The sequence below is a fragment of the Empidonax traillii genome, unplaced genomic scaffold (genome assembly GCF_003031625.1).
Source record: "Empidonax traillii isolate 1590-97213 ecotype Southwest subspecies unplaced genomic scaffold, ASM303162v1 scaffold412:size659165, whole genome shotgun sequence".
In the NCBI taxonomy this organism is placed as follows: Eukaryota; Metazoa; Chordata; class Aves; order Passeriformes; family Tyrannidae; genus Empidonax; species Empidonax traillii.
In genome coordinates, this window is record NW_020955605.1 from 188,469 (window position 1) to 212,385 (window position 23,917).

Sequence of the window (23,917 nt, forward strand, 5' to 3'; positions counted from 1 at the left end):
GCGGCCCCGCGCCCCCGCGGCGCAGCGGGCGCTGTTGCGCAACCCTGCCCGGCGCTGCCGGCTCCCTGCCCCCGCCGCCGGCTCGGCGCGGCGCGGCTCCCGCGGACACGGAGCGCTGATTCATGGGGCCCCGCGCCGGCCGCCTCGGCGAGAGGAGCGCGGCGCTGCCGCTGCCCCCGCGCGGGGTGTGAAGCCCCGGCCCCTCCTCCGCAGCCCCGGGCTCGCCCGCCCTGCTCGGGAGTGTGGTCCCTGCCGGGAGCCGCCGCGCCTGGCGCACAGAGGGAAGCGTTGATGCATCGCTGTGGAAATTCATTGTGTGACTTTCTGGGTATTTACTGAGTTTCAGACCGAGATGCAGCTCTTGAAAGCTTTATGGGCACTAGCAGGAGCAGCGATCTGCTGTTTTCTTATATTTGTCATCCACTCACAGTTTCTTAAAGAAGGTAATTATATCTGCATGTCTACATACCCTGTTCTTTAATACTAAGGTCTTTACGAGGTGCCTTAATTATTTTTACCGTTTCCAGTATGTTCTATTTACAGCAGTGCTTCCACGCTATTTTTCCTTTCCGTTAAAGCCTTCTCATTTTTGTTGCTTTAGATAATAGGTAGCTTTAGACTTACATTTTTGGTAAATGTGTGTATATATATATTATATATATATATATGAAATCTTTATGATGTTTATATTCGATGTTTTGGCTGACGTCTCATTTCTTTATGGGACATGTATAGAAAATATTTGTTGCTATCAGATGACCACAGAACAGTAGTCATCATGGGAATATTAATAAACCAAAAAACCCTTAACAAGTAAACGTCTTATTTTTATACCAAATCAATAGGCATCCTTTCCCTCTTCCTTATTCAGTACGTTTTCAATAGATGGCACTAAAGTTCTATGGAAAGGGCAGGGCAGAGCAAATCCTGGGCATTCAGCATCTTCCTTATCCTCCTTGCTGCCCCGAAACGGGAAGAGGCCTTTGCATGGTTTCATGGCTCCTGTTTTTTCCACCTTGTGGTCAAAAAATTGTGATTACAATTTACAGGAGAAAATAGTTTGGATTGTGAGGCAGGCTTTCCTCTTTTTTTTTTTTTTTTTTTTCCTACTTGAATTGTGTGGAAAAAAATATGTTTGATTAAATGGGTAGAGGGATTTTCTTGGGGAGTAACCATTGTATTGTTCTTTTTTTGTTGTTTTATTTGTTTTGTTTGTTTGCTTCCTTTCCTCAGGAAAGTACTCTTTTTTTGTTGTTGTTTTTCCCCAACTGCTAAAATGCCACTGCCTGTTTGTAAAGCAAACTGTAGTCTGAGATTCAAGTGTGAATGCTGAGAAGTGTATATATATTTAGTGGTGTCTAGGAAAGCCCAGTGCTATTCTCTAAGCAGCGTTAACAAATAGAACACAACAATATGGGGCTTTTGGTGAACCTCTTTATTCTTTCTTAGCATTGTGTTAAAGTTGAGATTATAGCTGCAGGAAAAAGGAGCCCAGCTCAGCTTGAGTGCTGCCTGTGCAAAGCAGGGAAAAAACTTTTCTTGTGACTGGGACAAAGTTTCACTCAAGGCTGGGCAAAGCGACAACCTTGCATCCACTTAAGTATTGGTATTGCTTTTAATTTAGTGTCAATCCAAGAAAAGTGCGAGACTGTACATTTTCACAGATTTTTTTTAAAAAATGAAATTAATAAACACCAATTTGCCTGATTTGGTTAATTTAGAAGCATTTTCCAGATAGCTCCAGTACCAAAGATTTTTCCTTTAAGAAACCTACCCATGCTCTAATTGCACTGTGTGCAATGCCTCCCACATAGTGACTTATTTAACATTCTTTTAAAATGCTCAGACGAGTGTTTTATATATATCTGTCTAATGACATGTCCTGCTTTGAGGAGATTTTGCAGAATATCAGGCTGTTTCTTGACAGTATTTGCCATTATGCTGCTTTCTTTTTTCTTCAGTCTTTTACTGCTTGAGATCTGTGTTTCTGTAAAAAATCCATAAAGGATGCATTTTGTTTCCCTTCAGTATTTCTTCTTGGTTTGTAGGAGTAGAAAGCTTGTAAGTTATTTTATAAGAACAGAAACCACAGCTGTACGTAAAGGACTTTTAACACATTTTACATTTCTCTAGCAATTAAAGCTATTCTTAACGTGGACTGCAGAGAACAAACTGAAGCTCTTGAGTTTGTTGGATAACTTAATTACATCAGGTTTTTTTGTCTTTGTCTCTGAAATACTTCTGCTTTCTTTAGCCCTAAGAACTGTATACTGACTGTAAATACAGATTGCCTGTATTGGGCTAGTTGTCAGGCTTTTCTTGAGGGGTGCTAATCTCCATAATAGCATGTTGACCTCTTCCATATAATTGTTTCAGCAGTGCATGTATTCCTTCCTCCCTGTGTTTCCAGTAATGACACTAAATAGTTTAGTGGAGCTGAATGAAAGCCTACATGGTATAACTGAGCTTTTTCTTTATGAAGAACTTTAAAAATGTCCAATAAAAATGATTGGTTTAAGCATAATATATTCAAATGCAGGCATATAAGAGAAGGAGAAATAGATAACAGTGGATTTAAGCTATATATTGTAACCAGCTCACAAAATGCGATTTACAGTTCCTTTTTATTTATTTATTTTTTATTTTATTTTAAAGCTTGGTGTTTTATATTACTTTCAATGAGAAAAGAAAGAGAAAAAGTGTGAGGGAAGGTCTAGCAAATGATTTAACTCTATGCCACATCAGTTTATTAAGTAAATATGTATAGAGAAAAATACATGTGAGATGGATGTTACCTTACTTTCAGAAGACTTGAATTTGTTTTCTGATGTCAGAGTTAGCCCTTCACATTATAATTATGTAAGAAGTTAGGAACTGTATGTCTCATTGCACATGATGTGGTTAGACTGTTGATTTCCTGGCAAAAAGATTAATTTCCCATTGGAGCCTAATGAGCTACATGGGCTTGCTGCTTGTAGCTCAGCTGTGTGGTCGAATTCCTAAGTTAAGTGCTTGTACATTTTAATGTGATTATTTCTTGTGCAGAAGGATAATTTCCTGTAGTCCCAAAGAACATTCAAATAAACCACCAGTTTGTCTGGCTTGATCAGATTAGCTGATAACACATATCTCCTGAGACAATTTGACAGTATAAGTTCGTACACCAAGCATCTCCTTTGTATGCAAGACAATTGATTTAAGAAGAATGACATGTAAAATTAATTAAAGTTCTGACTTAATTTATTCATGCTCTTTCCATTTTTGTATGTTTCATAATATTTACTGCTTATTATTTTTCCAAAGGCAGATCTTAGCAGAAAACTGACATAATCTTCACTTTTTACAAAATCATATAATTACCAAATGTCTTTTTCTGTGTTCATTTTCCTTTTATTCACTTGGAATTGCTGATGTTATCTGTTACGTTACACTCTTATGACCTATTAACACAGGATATTTTTACAATTTCAGTTGTACTGCATGGCTGTAATGTGTAGAACTTTCATTACATCTAGCTGAAACTTATTACCAGAACTAGGTCCTCCTTCAGTCACATTCCTAAATATAAGATTGTGTGTTGCAACACTCAACTGAGAGTTTTTCACACTGTTAATTTGATTTTAGTTCCTATGCTGAACTTATATTTTCCTCTAAGTAGCCCTGTTGTAATTCTTAAATATTTTTGTATATATTTTTGAATTGAGACAATTTGGTAGTAGCACTACATTACTGCAGTATAAATGGTGTTAAGAAACAATGAGTGCTTGTTCTGGGATGAGTGGGAAAGAGCTGTTTAAATGTCTAATTTCCCTGAATATGTTTTTTTCAGGAAGTGAAGAATGGGTGACACAGGGTGCCATTTTTCCACACTTAGGCTTTTGTGTGGAAATACAGGTTGTCCTGTGGCTAATCCGCTCCCCTAAATCCAATCTGTCCTTCAGTGTTTCTCAAAGATGAATAGAGCTGTGAACCCAGAAAAGGGTATTGTGATATATAATTGCAGTCCCATGCCTGTCTGATCTTCCTGCAAAGCAGTTTAACATCCTCTTGTCAGCTGCAGTCAGTATGAAGGAGTGTTAAAAATTGCCATATCTAAAACTTTTTGCATACACCTTTGAAAATTAAAACTGGCTAATTACATTCACTACTTGTGTCTGATTTTAAATAATTTATTTTCTGTTATTGTTTAACACATTTATTCAAAGAGAACTGAGAAACATTTGAGTTGATGTTCCCACATAAATTGTGGGAACTGTTTTGCCCCAAACAAGTACCTCTTTCACCTGAAGAAGGTTTTCCCCACACAGCAGTGATGGGGAAAGGTACAAGATACAGTTTCTAAATGTCTTTGAATCTCATGGAAAGTAGGGCAGTTAGGGAGTAACTTCAGAAGAGTATGTGTATATGGCAGCCAGGGTGTGTTAGAGCCCGGGATAAACTTTAAAGCTTTGTTTATCCTCTGTTGTTTCTTTAGAAGATGGGAATGTCTAATTTATCAAAGGTGATTTGATATTTTGAATGGTTTATGAGATTAAGGTTGTGTGAGCCATGTTTGAAGAGGGACTACACAGAAACACAGATTCAGTCTCAAGAATCTTACTGAAGTTGTAGAGAGGATTGGAGTATTCAGATCTCAAACCCATATTTTAAATCTGTTGGGTAGATGTTCATTAGTAAGCTCTGTAAAATAGAGTGATTTTCTGTTGATACACTGCAGTAGTTAAGTAGAGACAAGATAATTCCAATATTTCTGTTACAACCAGATGATTATGGCTATAAAATAGGATTTTAGTATCATTTGTGCAGATTTAGTATATACTTATATGTATGAATAAGGTACCTGTTTAGCACTTTTTTCATAATTATCTTTTTTTTTTTTTTTTTTTTTTGCCTTAGGTGAAGGTTAGCAATTATTGGTTACACTTGTTGGCACTTCTGTGTCAATCACATTTAGAGGAATTTGTGTCACATTAGCAAAAAATACTACACCACTTTCTTGAAAAGAGTACATTATTACACGTAACTTGGTTAAGGTTTGTACTTAAGGTCTTTTTTTCTGTCACTTTTTACAGTTTTAAATATTTTAGTCTGCTCTAAAAGTATGGAAAAATCTTTATATGTATTTTTATGTTTTTAGCATGTACATTTTGACATTGACAGTAATAATGTACGTATTCTATTTAGCTGTGTAATTTCAAACAACTCTGCTATACCTCTGCTAATGTTTGAAAAGGTTAACTGACTGTATATCCAAGATGATTTTTTTAAAAGATTTATGTTCATACAACCTGATAGCTTGAGTAAAACTAATGTTTACTGCAGTGTAAAATATTCTGAGGAAAGGAGTTATCTTCTAAAATGTTTTGAGCCTTTGGGCCTCAAAATTTTCCTGGAAAGAATTTGAATGTGTCTTAGTATGACAGATAATATTGGCAGCCTTTCATTCCTTACATTTTTCTTTTACATTTTAAACAGTTAAAAATACTTGAAACAATGAAACATAGTTAGAAACATAATTGCTTTCAAGAATATAGGGGAAAAAAAAAAACCTGTTTGGGTTTATGTTATTTTTTTCACTTTACCCTTTTATGCTTTACCTGTGTCTCAAAACAGTAAGAAACCTTGCATACCAGATGTGCTGCATATGTTACCTATATATATAGTAAAGCTGAGTTGAGGACAGTGTGTCCCAGCTGCAAATTTGCCTGCTTCTGAAGGGTTTGTTATATTTAACTCAGCGTAATATAGTATTTTCTCCTGTTTGTCTCCTATATGTTTTTTGGGTGACTGTTGTGTAGAGGCAGATGTGAATGAGATTATTTGTGGAGCCGTACAGAGAGAGGCACAGAATGCAGAAGTGGATGCTTTCTTCTTCCTATCCAGGAAACAGAATTGAGAGTTTAAAAACCCTAAGCTTGAATAAATGTTACACAGGAAAGAAAATGTGTAACCAATCTGGGGGCATTTCTTTGCATTTTTTTTTATAGTTTTGTGGCAACTAAATAGAATTAAGAAGGCCCAGTTCAGTGGCTATGTGATAGTGTGACATTGGGACTGCAGAAAAATGAGAAAAGGTCCTGTTTGAGATAAAAGAGCTTTGTATTTGAAATGTTTTGATGTTTTCAGTTAATTGTTGGGGAGTTTTTTTGTGTGGTTTTTTTTTTTTTTTTCAATACGATTGGAGAGGGGTAGCAGTGAAAATGAAGCAATGCAGACAAATTTCTCAATAATTTTCTTTCTAGAGAAGCAGGAAAGATGTTCTGTATCTGGCATCTGCTGTGCCAGGATATACCAAAAGGGGGAGTCTGACAGTTTTTCTACCCATAGAAGGTAGCTCTGAAATAGTCTCTTTGGTTTTGGGTGTTTAGACTGAAAGATGTGTATGTCTCTGAGCAGAACTGCACCATAGATGGTGTAAACCTCCTACTTTTCCTGGCCGAGCAACGTCAAAAAAGCCATTAGTAGCAGATTTTCAGCAGCCTTTTTATGATTGCCTGGTTTCATGCCCCAAGAGTACAAGTGAATTATTGACCTTTCTCAGAATTTATCAGGACTACCTGTTCTTAAAAGGAGTACTATGGACTGATGTGAGTCATGTCATACAAAAGTGCATGCTGTTCAGATCTGTTATTTAATATTTATTTTTCTTGTTTCTTAGCAGGCATACACTATATCAAATGTTAAACTGGAAAAACAAGACACACACAACTGAGATTTTGTTGAAACTGAACTAAAAAGGCCACATTGGGAAAAGACATGTATTTAGAAGTCAAGAGTTCAATATAGTATCGCTAAAAAAGCTATATATTGTTTTAATTGACTAGTCAAAATACAGATAAAATTATTCACTTCACATTTATATTTAAGAAAAGAAATTATAATCATATGAAATAAAACACAACACAATTGTACTAATGATAACAACAGTATTTGTTTTCTGGTAGTATTTAGATATCCCGGTTGGAATATAATTGGAATTAGTGGCTTAGCTGAATGTTACTGACCAACTGGGAGATCTATTCCTTCCAGTATCTGGATTATAACAAAGATTTATTTTTCTTAAAAATTATATCCTCTTGCTACTTGAAAACCATAGTGATAGTAGGTTCTGTTTAATAACAAAATCCAATTATTTGCCTAAATGTGCTTTCTATGCCTGTTCTAGAAATCCAACACAACATAATGAATCCGCCTATTCATTATATTTTACCTTTGGCACCACATCAGTTCACAAGTAAATGCCACTCAGAACAATAGATCTTCCTACTAATTGTTGTTAGTCTTGTGAAAAGCAATGAGTAACATGTTTGGATTATGTCCAAACAGCAAATTAACATATAAATAACCAGAAAAAAATAATGTAATGGATCAATACCTATTGAAATATTTTCTTAGAGCAGATGCTGTACTAATGTGCGTTCACGTGAGCGATGCATTATTTTTGACTGCACAGAGGAAAGTAGAACATTGTATTAATTTGTCGGGTGAAAAATTGTTTTTGTAATAGACAAGGATAATCTGGATCTCAGCTTCTTTCTAACATACCACAAAGCTATGTGGTATTCCAAAGTCTAGATATTTAATTGCAGTCACACATAAGGAAAGATTAGGTGGATCCACAGGAGAACAAAGGGAATAGCTAAGCCTTTTGAAGATATGACCTAGAAAAGAGAACTAAAGACACTAGAGTTACTGAGTTTAGAGGAGAGCTTACTACGATGACAGGAGATTTCAGTGGGTAAAATTCTGCCTTATGAGTAACAAATCATCCTTTCTTTAAGGTGGGAAGATAACAAGAAGCAATGAGTTCAAACTGATTTGAGGGAAATTTAGGCTATGCATTGGGACAGGTTGCAGAAAATTCATGCTGTGCTTTAGGGAAGACTTGCCAATGGCAAGAACAGTTAAGCATTAAGATAGATTTTCTTGTGAAGCTGTGAAATAGGAGAGTTTTAATTTTCAGGTTAAAATATTATCTCTTGGAAGGAGTATTGTTCAATTGAAACATACAAGCAGACTAGGGGACTTCTTGAAGTCCTTTCAAGTCCTATCCTCCAAAATGTGCGCTTATCTGAATCTTACTTAGAAAGGTGAAAGATATTTAAACTTCCAACTTTAGGGTAATTTCCTGTTGACTGCTGAAATGAATAGGCTCATGAGAAGCTACCCTGGGATCTGGAAGTATTCAGAGGACAAAAAAACCCTCAAGAAAGCAATTAGTGTTTTAAATACTTTGTTAGCTAAATCAGACCCTTTTTTGAGTTGCAGATGTAATTTAAAAAAAAAAAAAGTAGAAAAGGAACAGAAAGTCTCATGATTAATGTAAATAAGATCACTCTTTTAAGTGTTGTTTGTTGCAAGCTCTTTAGGACTCGAAGGTGTCCTTAAGCAGGACCTTACTCTGTTCACTCTTCTTCATGTACAAAGAGCAGTGAAATAGGAATATTGGTATCATTCACTTTCTGGTCTTTCTTATAGATGAGGATTTGGTATTCTTATGGTTGAGGATTGTTGATTTCTGCCAGTCTGTTCTTGTTACCCCAGTACGTGGAGGGCTTATCTCACATGGTCCTATGGCTACTCTGACTTCTGGTATGGGAAGCACAGAACAAGCCCTACCACACGGTGAGCTGCAGATGGCTTCACAAGGGTTCTCTGTTACTCTCTGCCTATTTGGTGCTGTGGGTGAATAAAAGCTTCATGTTCATTGAAGTCTGTCATGGTGTGTACCTTGATGCTATACTGTCCATTTTTTTGTGACATCTGTATGGTTTTACGTCCAGAAGCAAAGGGAAAATTAGGGAGTTGTGCTGACAGAAAGGCTTGTGGGTCAAGATAAGTACAGGGAGAGATCTTTCACTGATTACCATCACAGACAAAACAGACTTGATTTAGGGTAGAATTAATTTCATTTATTGCCAATAAAAATCAAAGTAGGGTCACAAGATACAAACCCAAATCTTAAGACACCTTTACCCCATGAGTCCTTTCTTCTCAGGCTTCACTTTGCTCCCAATTTCTCTACCTCCCCCACTGAGTGGTGCAGGGGGATGGGGAATGAGAGTTGCAGTCAGTTCATCACATATTGTCTCTGTTGCTCCTTCCTCTTCACACTCTTCCCCTGCTTCTGCATGGGATCCCTACCATGGGAGACAGTCCTCAAGCTTCTCCAATGGGGGTCATTTCATGGGCTGCAGTTCTTTCTGAACTGTTTCAGCATGGCCCTGTCTATAGGGTCAGTCCTTCAGGAACAGACTGCTTCAGCGTGGGCTCTTCTCTCCACAGGTCCACAGGTCCTGACAGGAGCTTGCTCTATTGCAGGGTTCCTGTGATGTCACATCCACTTTTGGGCATTCATCTGCTCCAGCGTGGGACCCTCCAGGGACTGCAGGTGGATCTCTGCTCCACTGTGGATCCCCATGGACTGCAGGGAGACAGCCATACAGTCTTCCCCATGGTCTTCCAGCATCTGGAGCACCTTCTCCCCTTCTTCTTCACTGACCTTGGTGTCTGCAGGGCTGTTTCTCTCACATATTCTCACTCCTCTTTTTTTAATGCTGCTACTTTAGCATATTTTTTTTTTCCCTGTTCCTAAATGTATTGTCTCAGAGGTGCCACCACTATTGCTTAGACACAGCTTTAGCCAGTGGTGGGTCCATCTTGGAACCAGTTGGCACTGGCTTCTTTGAACCCAGGGGAAGCTTCCAGCAGATTCTAATGGAAGACACATTCCTATAGCCCCTCTGTCTCTCCCCAAACCTTGCCATGCAACCCAATATATTCCTACTCCCCACCTTGTGCTTTGAGCAGATTCTGTGTGGAATTTCTTCATGTCTGTGTAACAGTTATACACTACCAAGTTATTCTGTTTAGAGGTGTAGAAGACCTGGGCACTGCTTATTGTTTTGTTGAGCAGCACTAACATTTTTTTTTAAAACACAGGAAATAAGAAAGTTTTTAGAAGTTACTGTATTGCAAATTAAGATTTTTTTACCCCTTTACACCAGTTTTTTCAAAAAGTACTTTTTATGTGGTTCTGTGGTGACTGATAATTAATCCTGACAGTGATGTTATATGATATTTTGGAATTTGCTGCTGTTTTATTGTACTAAATTGCATGGTTTTCTGCATGATTCTTTCTATACAAATTTATGTCTTTAAGGAAGAAGAAAAACCAAACCACTGCTCCATTATTCAGAGTTGTATGTGTTTTGGAGATGTGCATTGTGAATCTGGAAATAGATTTAGCCTCAAGAGAATAAAACAGTTATTTGAAATGGTCACTGCTTGAGTATCACCTTGCTTAAGGCTATGAACTAATTGAGATTAAACTCAAATGGTTGTGAGATGCTTTCTCTTCCTACGCATCGGCAGTTCCCACTGTCTATTAATACTTTAAAGTATTATTTAGTCATTAAAAAAAATGGATGTGCTGTTGTCTTCCCATTTTATTCTAGCTTTTGCCTTTGTTTATCTAAATACATGCTGGTAGATGAGGTAAAGAGTCTTCAGCTTCATTTATTGTGAGAAGATCTTGTAACTTGTAAGCATTTTTGTATACTTGGCCATAAAACTATATAGATTGTACCAGATGCTGCCTTATCTTATTTTATAGAATTATAATGGATGCTGATGAGTTTTAGAGGCAAGCCTTTAAAGATAAAAAACACTTTGCCACTTTGCTGTGTGTTATTTGCTTTGGTAGTGTATAGTAGCAGCTCCATTTCATTGAATCTTTTCACCTTTCCATTTTTTTTTGATTAATATTTTGGTAAAACTTTCTGTATTTTAATATTCTAAGAAGTTCTATGTCTTCCCTAAAGACTATTAAAACATTAAATATGTATTTTACCTGTTATGTAGCCACTAGTGATGTGATTTTCAAGTGGGCTGGAGACCCAAGAAATCCCATCACCTGCAGTTAGAGATTATGTGATAAAACACATGGGTTGACCATTTTCTTGACCATGTCCACTTCCTAATTTCATGCCAAGGCCCAACAGGTTTATTGTAATTACTGTTTCATTCATAACCAGACAAATCTCCATTTATTGTTTTGTGTAGACATCACCTGTAGTCTTAAGTTTGGTCTCCAAATTAGCAGCAGTTTTTCCTTTTTGTTGCGCTTTCCTGAACCCAAAAGCATTTTGCAAGCCTTGCATGGCTTTTCACTTTTAGGTAAACTATCTCTAGTTACAGTCTTAAGAAAATAATATGTAAGGTATGAATGTTGAAGGGAGCAGTATGATTAGAGAAAAAGAGTGTTCTGTTTGAGGTTAGGAATGGTCAGGTTGACAAGGCGGTGTTAGGTCAGAGGTTGGACTTGATGATCTCAGACGTCTTTTCTGACTTAGATGACTCTGTGATTCTATAAAATCTTGTCTCCACTGAAATTGATGGTGAACTTCTTGGTGTTTTCACTGGTGCTTCTGTTTCAGCTGTGTTGGGCAGCATTGAGGTCCTACTTCGGTATACTTTTGCCTAGGTTTGTTGACTTGGGAAAGCATTCTTTCCCATCTGTAGGATGTGTGAGGTAGATGACTTTGAAAAATAATTCCTACTGAAACTCTTCAAATCAACTGATTAAAGCATATATTTCACTGGGCAGGTTTTGCTTCACACGTCCCACACTTGGGCACTCCAGCTCGTGGTGACATTGTCTTCTACTGTTAAAATGAGGTTATTTTCCTTGTGCCACAAGTGCTAAAAATTATGGCTGTTGCGTAACTGCGTACTCCAGTGCAGAGAGTGTCCCTGGTGGTGCAGTGGCTAAACCACAGCGTTGTCAACGCTGAGATCTGGGTTCGATTCCCGGTTAGGACACTCCCCGGGCAGATGGAGCTTGCTAGCCCTGTAAGGCAATCCATCTACGTCCTGAGGACCTCGTTGCCACCGTCCAAGCGTGCTTGGCCCCGGCAGATGAACCTCAGGATTAAAGGGTGAGCTCAGTTCCGCGCACACTGTGTCTCACCTAAAAAAATCCAATGCGCAGGCTGGAAGGTGGAAAGACCTTCCCCGGTTCTTCGTTCGCGAAGAGACTGGCCATTATATTTACATTACTCCAGTGCAGTGAATTATTAGTGTTAGTAGTGTGTGCTTCTGCTTAATTATGCACTTAGGCCTTACCTAGAGCCAGAGCCATACCCTTGCAGTCACTTAACAAATCTAGAGATGCTTGCTGCTCACAGAAGAAGTGCAAGAAAAAGATTGTTAAATTATACATGAGCAAGTAGTTAAAATAACAGAAGTTATGAAATATAATTTCTCCTCTGTGTCTCTTCACAGGCTTAATGATTTTCTTCAGCTAGGATTTACAGATTTCTTCGGTAGTCCTTTTCTACCTCCAACACACTCCTTCTGCTTTCTCTCTTTCATGCTTTCCCAGGAGAATGCAGTTTCATTCTACCTGCATATGGGAAAAAAAGGAGATGGTCAAGGGTTCTGTTATGAATCTGAACATTGGGCTTTTCTTCCCTAGTTTTTAGTCTGTCTTATAAATAAATTCCATGTTAGCTTTGCCTGTGTTGTATAACTGTATGTATAGCCTTGACTATCCCCCTACTGATAAAATTCTTCCAGTTTAACTTTTAGGTTATAATATGGCTGGCTGCATCATCTAGTTCCCTGGGCATTAGGGTGTTGTGTATTAGCTAATGAATTACAGGTATTCTAATTTAGTTTTGTTGCAATATAGTCTTAACATTTTCTTTTCTAATACTGTCAGAGACCTAAGATGAACAAGGACTTTGTGCCCTTCTTATAATGACTGCCTCTTTGCTAGATGGGAATTTTTTACTAGATGACTCAGTTGCAAACTTCCAGACAATTGGTCCCTTACGAAGACAGTACAGATTACAGAATCATAGAATGGTTTGGGTTGGAGAGGACCTTCAAGATCATCAACCCCCCCTTCCACTAGACCGGGTTGCTTAGATGCCATGCTGGGGAGACTAAAGTCTATATGTAATTAGACTCCAATATTTTCACATGCATTTTATTGTATTGTTACGTGTTAAGGTTTTCAGTTTTGTGAGCTCTGTTATGTAAAAGCTAAAATACTTTAGATTTTTAATAATTCTTAATATTAAACCTAGTTCATAGAAATTATGTAAGTTTAGTAATTTGTAATTTAAGGTCTCTATTTGTTACAGTTATTTTAATGAGTAGTTTGAAAATTATTCTCAGTTCACCAAATGAGATTTGCAAGCCTCCCTTTTTTAGCAGACGAGATGGGAGTCAATTAAAATGAGTAACTTTTCTCTCATTTTAATGCCATGACTCTCTGACATGATGATGAAGGTATCAGATCTATCTCTAGGCTTGTATAATTTCTGTTCACTCTGACGAGAACCGCAGACACCTGCGCATATTGAGGCAGGCAGGTTCCTGAATTCAGTAAATTTGTCCAGTACTAGAGTGGCATATCAAAACAAAATGTTCTTCATATGAAAACAGAACAACCATACTTTCTTTTCCACATTTTTTTTGTTGTCTTTAGGAAAAGAGAAAAAAAACCACAGTAAAATTTCAGTGGAATTAGCAGTAAAAAGAGCAAGAAAAGGGCTGAAATGTGCAGCATAATTTCATTTTCTAATAGTTTATAATTGTAAAAGCCAAGCAGAGAAACCTTTGCCATAGAACTACTCATTTGTTTGATTGCTTTCTCCTGCATTATTTACATTATGGTTTAAAAGTCAAGGTTAAGCAGAGATATGCTTACAAACTGTGCTTCAATCCTGACTTCTTCTCATTGTAGCTTCATCTTTTAATATAAACTGTAACCATTTAAAGTAAAAAGAGCTATTTTGAATCCATATATGAGAATGAGAATATGTGTATGTATTATGTACAAACACAAAGGAAATACAGTTTGTAATGAAACCTCAATGTTAATTTACATTTTGAAAAAAACCCCAAAAGTTACCATAGTAACCTGTAAATTTCATGTATTAGAGTGAGGAAGTTCTTAACTTGCATGACATGTTTCTCAAGTCTTCTGAATAAGAAAGCATAATTCTGTGATTTGTGAGGTTGGCCTCAAACAGTTCATATTTGTGCAAAACATGATAAAATATATAGGCATTAGTAAATTATGCAAACTGAGTCTTTTCCAATCAACTTTCTAATTATGTTGTTCCTAAGATAATTACTGTTTGTGTTTTTTTCCCTAAAAAAGATCTAAAATGTATAGGTGTTTTTCAGTACAAGAATTTGTTACAGGTCTGTTGCTGTTCAGCAACTATGCATTTAATACTCATGACTTTTAAACATGCAGTGTCGTATACTCTGTCTGTCCCCGGACAGACATCCCTCTGTATGAAACAGAGCTTTAGTGAAGAGACTAAAAAATAAGAGTTTAATGGCAAGATCCATTTTTGCTATTTTAAAAGGCCAGTTTTAGTACTGTGCACTGTGAGTATTGCAAACTCTAGCTCTGAGTGGCACGGGCTGCTCTGGTAGCTTTGTAACTCCACATGCCAAACTGAGCAAAATACCTTTATAGAGGAATTTGCAGGGCCGGTTTAACTAGTTAATTTACTGCATATCTCAAGTCTCAGCAATCAGCCAGTTTTTATTTTCAGTGCTGTTTATGTATTTTATACTGATCAAGAACTATGTAAGAAATAATGTTTGCACCTGATCATCGAATGCTTTCTAAGTATCGCCATGTTGGGTTCAGCTCTACTAATGATGGCCAGTGACCTTTTAACTCATGGGAGGTCTGAGCTATTTAACTTTCTAAGGTGAAATTTTTGCTGATGTCTTATCTGATTGAGTGTTATAGTTTGGATAATTCTTCCATACTGGTATATTAGACTTAAATATTGATCTCATTTTTACATATGTTAAATGTAACAACAGCAAGTACTTACAACTAGATAGCACTAACGTATATCGCCATTGCCATTCTTCAGCTGCAGTTCTATTGCTAAGTCTCCTTTTCCATTATAAATTATTAGTTTTTTTTTTTTTTTTTTTTTTTTTTTTTTTTTTTTTTTTTTTTTTTTTTTTTTTTTTTTTTTTTTTTTTTTTTTTTTTTTTTGAGTAGCATTTATTCTTTCCGATGGAATCATAAAAAAATAACTCAGAAGCACACAGATCTGAGTACATCTAGACCATTGCTCTGCTTTCAGACTTCTCGGGATGGAAATTCTTCAGCTTTCCCAGATTTTCATGCTGCACTCATCTGTTATGTCTGCATTTACTCTGAGTGGTTGCTGTGGTATCAATCATTTTGTCATGTGGGAAGGCTGGAGCAGACAGTGCGCACACACACACATACAGAGCTCTTTGAAATCCTAACGTACTTAACCCAATTAAATTGTAAAGATATTACTGTATGTTTGATGACTGGGTTGCAGTTACAGAAAATAGCAAATCAAACAGCAATGTTCAGTCCCTCCTGGGGAGGAGGAGGACCTCTGAGGGCACCCAGAACCAGTGGTGAGGTGTGGCATTCCTAACTGAGAGGGCAGTGCTAAAATAATCCTTCTGTTATTCCTTGGTCTCTGCCCTTGAGGGAGCTGCCGCCAATTTTTTATGCCAAATTGTTAATACCTTTTTGTTTACACCTCATGCAAGGCTGTTTTACATGTGTGAAATGCACGTTTCTTGATCTTCCTTGGTATGCTGATTCTACTGAACTCCCAAAGCTACGTTCCTTCAGTAAAAAGTGACTGACCATGGTTTATGTTTATACCCCTGTTTCTGCTGTCATCCTGATTTTACATCCTGGGAGACTCCTACTTCGCATCACTCAGCATCAAAATGGCTCCTTGTACTGCCCTGAGTGCTTTTCTTCTGCTTTTCCAAAATATCCTAGGTCAACAGACGACTGGTGGTTTTAGTTTGACAAGGGTTGCTACTGAATGATATTTTAGAGTTTTTAAATGCCAAATGTGTGCATTTTACTGTTCAGGAATAGCATCCACGAAGCTCTTGATCACCTACTGTGGTTGTCCAAGGCTTGCAGTGTGTTTTGTGAGCACAGTTCATAACAATGCATTTGATATTGTGACTAATGTCTTTCTCGTGTTGCTTTGCTTCACATGGAAAGGTAAATGTGCAAGAGAGAATTTTATTGATTTCTTTTCATCCTCTTGTAAAAATACATGAGTTCCTCTTCATTCGAGGTAGAAGAAAGCATTTAAAGCAGCACATCTTGCTCTCCTCAGTAGTACAGTTTCTGACAGTTTTGAAGGATGTAACTAGCAATTCTCTGTCCAATGGGATAATAAAAAGTCATGTTTTAAATCCAACTTTATGTAAACATTTGGTTCTTGGGAGTATTTAGGACATGCAGTTGCTACTGTTGACAATCATAAATGTTTTTGAAAATCATCCATCTCTAATTGCTGCTCTGTGAAGTCTGACTTCATGTTTCTGTTTTCCAAAGTCTTGGCAAATTATTTCTTGGCATTATTATTACAGAGATGGTAAGTAAATTTTGTGTTGGAGGGCAAAATCTATGAGGAAATATTTCTTGCATGTTCTTAACTAACATCTGTCTTATGCATTTTTGAATGTTAGGGTGCTGCGAGGCCAGCAGCTCTGTTGGGTTGGGGTTCGGGGGGCATTTGGCTCCTCAAGAGACCTGGCCAGGCAGGGCCTGGCAGCCAGGAGCCAGGCAGCTGCGGGGCCAGGGACAACCCCAGTACTGGGCACCAGCCACCTCCCTGGGAACTGGGACAGGCCAGGCAGGACCCATGGTCAGACATGGCAGGACTGTGTGGGGCTCAGATCAGCCCTGCTGTGGCATCACTGGGATGGGGGCTGATGGCCCTGGAGGGTGGAATGAGTTCCCGGACTGTGGGCAGGATGTGCCAGGCATGAACATTGGTATCTTCAGGGCCCTGATGTATATGCTTTTGTAGCTGATCCAATGAGAAAGTCACTTAAGCATGCTATAAATGCAGCAGGAGAATACCAGCATTCACTGATACACTGCATTTTGCGTATTATGTGCCAGCCATACACTTGTCTTTTAAAGACCATGCATGTTACTTTATGGATGTGGTAATGGGCCCTGAACAAGCTCAATCTGGACTGACAACTGAACAGAACTTGAGTCCTGTGCTTGGGGTGATTGATATGTTACTGTGCGATGTCAGTACTTTGAGGAAGTAGGATCTGTGCTTCTGAAGATGCCACTTGTTCAGAGGGATAGAAAAGGATACAGGAGAGGAGGGGTAGTACTGAATTGAACTGTACTGGACTTTCTTTAAATCATCACTGATGTTTATCAGTTAGGTCCTCCTTCTCTAAACTGTACAGTGAAAGGCTTTCTGCATTTTAATAGTGCCCAAAAGACTTTGAAAGGTACGAAGTTGTCTTCCGTAGATCTGATTTTGCGAAGTGTCTTGGGATGCAGGATCCACTGCAGGATGCTTTTAAACTAGTACTTTTATCTCCTTTCCATTTTCTTTCTTCCAACTGATGCTTCAGACATTGAATGTGGGACAGCGTACTTCATCTACAGTAATGGACTGTGTTGCCATGACAAAGTTTAGGAATCATTGTAGTATCACATAGAAGTGATAGAATACTTAAAAGTAGTGAAAACATATAGTTTTAAATTGCCATCCTAAATTGTAAAAATTAGGAACAAACTTTGCATGAATAAATTGTTTTTTCTTCTCTCTATATTGCTTATTGCGATGTTATAAATATGACTTGCATCCCCACAAGTAAAATAATGCTTGACTGTATTTGTGATTGTGGTAGAGTAGCTCATATTTCAGATATTGTCATGCTTAAATCATGTATAAATATATTGATTCATTTAAACAGCAGTAATACAAAGTGGCCTTTGTATTTCTGTATGCAAAAGACAGGCCGCAATGTCAATGAGACCCACATTGTCCTTCTGTGGGATAATTTCCATAGTTTGCAATTATGATTTCTCAAAGGACATTTGATAGCGCTATGCTGTGCAGGTAAATCAGTAACCAGAACTCTTAGAAGTTCATTCAGCTTGAACAGAACTCTTTTTAAATTCTGCAAGTATCTCAGATGATATCTGCGTGCAGTGAATGTGAAATGTAAAGTGAAGCTTTCTGGTGAAACTGTCATCCTTCTCTATGAAGGCTTTACTTTATATATCAGTGGTATTACACTCCCAGCTGCCCTGGAAGTTTCTATGCAGTGTTGAGGCTTGACAGGCTTAAATATACACATTTTGTGGATGGTAGTTTGACCAAGTTTCAGTTTAGCTTGCAGCAGTGTGGACATGATGTACTTGTAAGAGAGCTTGCTTACATGTTCATTTGCATCTCAGTATATGGAGCATAGTTTTGATTTTCAGTTCTATATAATGACTGCAATTTGGATTTTGGGTGAAAATAGGAAATGTTGTGCATGCATAAGTGGTGTTCTTCTTGGATCTTTAGTGCAAAGAAGTGGTAAAAGGTTTACTTGTCTTTGGGACCCATGCTGTTCAAATTCTGCGCAGGCAAAACCATTCATATTTGTATTTCCTTTATGTTCAGTATCATAAAAATTGAGTTAACATGTCTAAAGTGCATATATGTGTCCTGTGGTATTAGATGCACATATACTGTGAATGTGAAGGTGGAAAATAAATGCATAAATTCATAAGTGCAGTAGGTAAGGGACTTGAATATTATGACTAAATGCCTATTAGTGTATGTCATTAGTTTTAAGGAACTTGGCTTTTCAAAGATTTGTAACAAGAGATGGAAGATGGAGAATAATTATACACCTGCTAGCTAGTCAAAGACAATTGCTGCCTCTCAGTTAGTAATGGTAAATTCTGAAATTGCACACTGAAGTATTTGTTGGCGAAAAGATGCTTCAGTATAATGCGTATAATGTTTCCTTATAAATGTAAAGTCTTACACATTGTAGGTCCCCATCTCTCTTTTGATTGGCTCTGCAACTGTTCTGTTGCTCAAGTCCTTTTACACTCTCTTTTGTCCTTTGCCAACTTTTATTTAACTAATATACATTTTATCTAAAATTTTCAAGTTAAGCACCAGAACTTTGTAGATCATAACAGCCAGCTACATTATATTTTGTCTATAAACTGCATTTGATAGAGATTTTTTTAACCTTCCCTCCTGTCATGGGCTGGTTTAGGTTTTCATCACTTTTGTTACTGTAAATCTGACTCTTTTTTTCAGCCTTAATTTATTTGCAGCATGGATCCATTTGTTATTGTGCACTTTCCCTCCTTCCAGTATTTGTTCCCGATGGAATTATGAATATGCTCTTTTTCCTTCTTAGCCTTTATTTTGCCTCACTAAAGAAAAACAGTTATTTTTCCAGCATTGCTTCAGAATGTGTACATGTAGTACCCTTTTCATTTCTTCTTTGCCCCACAGTGGATTGAAAAATATAGTCTTACTTTTAGCGGTATTACAGTAGTGTTGAGCACTAATACTAATATTTGACTCCCTCTTTTTAGCATTCCAATTTGTTAGGATAGCAGTTGTCCTTTTCACAGCCTCATAACAGTGATAGTGTAATGTTAATCTGTCATCAGTTCATCGGTTTAGTCCTTTTTTCTCCTTTGTCATTTCCAACCAGTAAATTCCCAAATTTTTCATACAAATTATTTTTAGCTCCTGCCTACCTCCCTTTCCATTTCATTGTTCTCATCCCACTTCTGTTAAACCCATCATCAGAAAGGCATTCAGTTCTTCCTATGTTGTATTTTAAGCTTTTTCTGTATTAACAATACCTTTAAAATTTGTGTCTCAGAATTCTTTTGAGCTTCTAATTAGATGTGCAATAAAAAGAATTCAGTAACCACATTTGCAGTAACATTTTATTTTGCACATAAAAAAGCACTGGGGCAAAAAGTAAGATTTGAGATCTGATGTGGGTTTAAACTGGCATTTAGAGGTAAAATTTCCAAATTAAAACTTGTGTCTCTTGTGTCTTGTCTCTGAAGACTTAATCAAAAGTGGTATAAGCTTGTGTTACTAGCTCATTTTTTTAGGACCTTTATCTTATAAAATAATATTCCAGACTTTCATACTTTCATAATTAAATTAGGAAAGCATGTTCTTTTTTTTTTTTTTTTTTGGTACAGAACTGAACTCATAGTGGTTGGTTTAGCTGTGGCAACTAATATTGAATTAATCACCTCTAATTTTATACTCTGTATTTTATCTTCCTGTTTGTAGCTATAAAACCACTCAAAATGTGTACTGATTTTCCCTTATTTGGTTTAGGAAAAGCTATGAGCAAAAGAATGAATGGGGTTATTTGTTCTCTGGCAGTTGCACAACAATATTTTCTTTTCTTTTTTTGATACCTGCTGTTTGAGAAATGTAGTTTGGAGTTGCTATGGCTTTTATGTCTACAAAGAAAAGCTTAGTGTCTTGTGAATTTGACTGCATATTTTCCAGTGTATTAGGAACACAGGCTTTTCAAGTTGGTTTTGTATTTGTAAGTATTTTTACTGCAAACAGATGATCAGGGTGTAGGAGAAGGAGAGGAATAAATTTCAGAGTTTCTCTCTTTTTTTTTTTTTTTTTTTTTTTTTTTTTTTTTTTTTTTTTTTTTGTGTTGTTGTTGTTGTTGTTGGTTGGTTGGTTGGTGTTTTTTTTTCGGTTTTTTTTTCAAATTAGGAAGTCCTGTAAATTTAGGAGCTTGAAAAGACTCTACTGAATAAAGTGGAAACTGCTGAACAAAAATTGTGACAGAAAAGCTTTGGATTTTGGTAATCAAGTGTCTGTCTTGATTTAAAAACAAACCCAAACTCCCACTATTTTTAACAATTGAGTGAGTGAAATTAGATTCCCAAATACATATTGTTTCCTAGGGATGACATTTCCTAGGGTTTCACAATGCTTGCTTCTTTCATCTGTGAAGGAACATCTCAACTTTTTTTTTTTTTTTTCAGAGCAGCATAAACGATTGCAAATACTAACATTTTACTGGCTTTGAAGTGGAAGATTAGTGCAGTTGTATGGTGTGAAACTCTAGTTTCCATTTTTTTTTTTAATAGGAAACACTTGCCTGACTTAATTTCACTGAAAGGTTAACAGAAGTTCATGATTCTTTTAGGTGAACCATGACTCAGCTATGAACCAAACCACATAGCAAGGAGAAGTTTCTGATTTTGTTCAACACCAGCATAAATTGGAAGGTTTGAGATCCTGAGATGTCTAATCCTGAAATTAACTGCAGGATGTAGGGTATGAACTCACATGAACTACACTGAACAAACAGTAATCACGTAGTTCAGTGTTATGAACTACATGACTACAGCATGAACAGTTAAAAACATTGTTTTCCTCTAAGCTGTTTCCCATCTCTGATTCTCTCATACAGTATGTCCTTTATTCTGTAGACCAGTCTCAAAATGCTGTCCTGGTCTCATGTGCCAGAGAGAGTGATAAAAGCATTACCTCCTGCTGGCCCCTCCGTTGTATCATTTGCCCTCCAGAGGATTTTGGAGGCATGTGCTTTATAAATGGCATCTTCTATCTTTTGAAAATTGTTAATACAGTTTTAAATGCAACACATTAACAGCACTGTGCAAACTCTGAACTTGATTTATATGGAAGTACATATTTTACTGAAAAAGGCAGTGTACCCTAGCTGCCTATAATCTGACTGTAAATATACATGGGTTTTTTTTTAACAAACTCAACTAGAATTGTGATTTTCTGAAAATGGAGTATTTTGGCTGAGTTGTGTGACCTCTTTTCATCTGTAAATACATCAGGATTTACATTGCTTCACAGTAATTACTGATTAAGGGTTTCTAGTTTAGGCTGTGATTTTTTACTGCAATGTATGTTTCTCAAATACTGCAGCAAAAACTGGAGATACCTTTATGCCTTTCAAATGTGTTTTTTTTTTTTTTTTTTTTTTTTTTTAAACCTTTGAAGGAAAAAACAGAATTTAAACCCTGCAAGTATGATTTGTATATGCTATGACTTTTTCATTATTTACTAACTTGAGATGCTATAAATCGTATCCTCGGAATCAAAATATTCTGCTCCATGGCTGCAGCAGTAGCAGTGCTTAGACAGCAAGTAGTGAGTTCAGCTGACAAGATTCTGGCTTGTGTTTCTCTAACACAAACAAGGCTCATAGAAAATGGATACACAGTCTAATTCTGGCAGGAGTAGCATGAGCTCTTGCAGGAGGAAGTTCTGTGCAGGTTGGAGCACTGTGCAAGTGATCTAAACACTGCTCATCTGAGTCATCAAACAAGCTGCGTTAAAATTCCTCAAATGTAAATAAGATTTATCAGTTTCAGCAAGCAAACCTGCAGAATTTGATAAATGTCTGCAAAAGACATTTTAAAAGATAGCTAGAAAGCTTTCTTGGCCTGAAATTCAACCAGCTTTGAACTTATCTATATACTGTTTCATTAATGTCTTTGTGGACCAACATTAAAATAATGCTGTGCTCTAATCCTCTAAGAAGTGACTGTCTCAGAACTGCAGATGAACTACATGCCGCATAAATTAAAATTTACAGTGCACAGTATCTTTATGGAGCTTTATTAAATGGTGCGATTATGCAAAAAGAGAAAAGTATGAAAATGGATGTTTCTAAAAAATCATTAATGTTCTGTTATTTTCCTTTTTTTTAGCATTTAGGTCCATTTCCACTTGGAATTAGTGTGTTTTTGTTCAATTATTTAATCTATTACTGTTAAGAAGAGCATGCTCCACAGCTTGTGTCATACATCTGTATTTTTTTTTTCTAAATTCAACGTGCTTAATAGAGGAGAAAGCAGTCATTTATTTCAACATGTCATTAATTTTCTCAATATACTCTTCTTCTTGGTCAATAGAAGAGGCTTTTCAATGTAGTGTAAACTAATTCCAGTCAGAAGAAAGTGATATTAACACAAATGACATCTTTTTGAATAAGAAATATTTCCAAATACTCAATGTATTTAGTCTGCACAGGGCTGGGCTTTGAATAAGTCTGGAGCTAGATGGGATATTAGCACTGCTTGTCAAGCAGAAAGAGGGAAAGGCTGCCCTTCAGTGATGGGGGTTAATTTAATCTAAACTGCCTGATGGTCTTCAGTTTGGCAGCTCCATTTTGCCTGACAGAAGAGCAGAGGTGAGCCATCCCCTGCGCTCTGCCCATCCCTGTTTCAGCACGGTGGGTTCGGGGGAGGCTGGCTCACTCATCTGCACTGCTCCCAGTGAATCAGGTAGCCAGAGGGAAGGGCTGCTGAGGGTCTTGGTAGCACCCGTGCTGTGCCGATAGTCTGCAGCAAAACATCAGCATGTGGAAAAAGCCCATGTAAATTAGCTCCATTGCTATGAAATCGATAGGAGTAGTGATTTGTCTCCCTGGAGAGTTTCTTTTGTTTGAAGGTAAACAGTAAAAACTGACTCCGGGATATTAAACTGAGATTATCCCCTTCTTCATTTAACTGTCATAGAAAAGCTGACTCCAGCTGCAGTGAAACCAAGTATCCACATAGGGGACAAGGACCTTGATTACTGCTCTAGACCACGGAGGTCCACTTCTATGGCCGTTGTGCTCCTTCTGCCAGGGACTGAGGCTGCAGGGCAGCTGCTGAGATGTAAGCAAAGGAACAGTCAAGTGCCTAGAAAACCTGAAAGAATTGCTGGCAGGCTCTTCCACGCTACATGGGAAGAATGGCACACATGGGGAAGCATCTTTCTGTATATAGATCTGATATTGAATACTCTGAGAATGGTACCCATTTACTCTTTATAAAAACAAAAACGTATTCACAGAGGCCAGTATCAGGCAAAGAAAGGCACTTTGGTGTTACTTTGCTATTTAGATGGTTATTTTTTGAAAGTATGAACTAGTAGATACGGTTATGTGTGAATACAGTAGTAGGAAGACATGAGTCTTTGCATCTGTTTTTAAGAGTCCAGCTGTGCACACACTGACACTGTGATTCATATGCTGACCTTAATTCGTATTACAATGCCCC

The 23,917-nt window shown here is 37.3% G+C and overlaps 1 protein-coding gene across 7 annotated transcripts in view; it reads left to right on the forward strand.

Annotated features, from left to right (window-relative positions):
• The window catches only part of TAFA5 (TAFA chemokine like family member 5), a 417,543-nt gene that overhangs the window by 123,245 nt on the left and 270,381 nt on the right, over nt 1-23,917 (forward strand). Inside the window, exon 1 of one of the 7 annotated variants that reach the window (XR_003572397.1) lies at nt 135-443. The exons of the other annotated variants lie outside the window; for them this stretch is intronic. The gene's annotated coding sequence lies outside the window, so the exon portion shown is untranslated. Of the gene's footprint in view, nt 1-134; nt 444-23,917 lie in introns of those variants that run through there. 7 annotated transcript variants of the gene reach the window in all.